Raw genomic sequence first — 784 nt, 5'->3', positions numbered from 1 at the left:
TCCGGCGCGGCCACTATTGGCCGCACCGAGCCCGGAAGTCCCACCTCCTTCTGAACGCCCGCGATTTGACGCTGCCTGGAAGGGACCCAATGAGGGATGTTGTGGAGGCGGAGCGGTCTCTGAAGCTCTTTTGCCGCCGGGAACGGCGTCTGTCAAAGCCGCTCCAGAGCGGGCACACTCCCTGTCCTCTCGCTTGTCCTCCCTGGGGACATCAGCCTTCTTTGGTGTATCAGCACTGTTTACGAGGTGTGGACCGTTTTGTTGATTCCCTTTTCCATTAGTTCCCCAGTTGCCAGTACTGACGGTTTAAAAATTTTCCTGAAAGCACAAACTCGGACCCGAGTGTCAGTTTGAACCCTGGACTGTCCTTTACGAGATGAGTAGTCTTGGCTAGTTAATCACCTCCGTGAGCCCCGGGTTTCTCATTTGTAAAATGGGTTATAAAAGTGACTACGTCACAGAACTGTGAAGATTGAAAGAATAAACAGAGCCTGGCACATAGTGTCATGGAGGTGTTTATTAAGATTTTCATTATTACTTACGTTTCCCTTCAGACAGGGAACAAACCATTGCATTTGCCTGTGCTCCACACCTCACAAGCCCTTGGGAAGTTTCCTATTTTACCAAAATGCCATATGGATATGGCAAATGGAAAAGTATATGGATTCTTCCCTTTAGGGAAATGGGTGGGTGATAGTAAAATGTGGTCTTGGTTCACGTCCTAGATGACAGAGGCTAGGGGCACTTTTTGTGTTTATACATTTGTGCCTATACATTTGTCTTA

This window comes from Phoca vitulina, unplaced genomic scaffold, assembly GCF_004348235.1.
Source record: "Phoca vitulina isolate PV1807 unplaced genomic scaffold, GSC_HSeal_1.0 scaffold3, whole genome shotgun sequence".
Classification (NCBI taxonomy): Eukaryota; Metazoa; Chordata; class Mammalia; order Carnivora; family Phocidae; genus Phoca; species Phoca vitulina.
Note: the sequence above shows the minus strand (reverse complement) of the source record.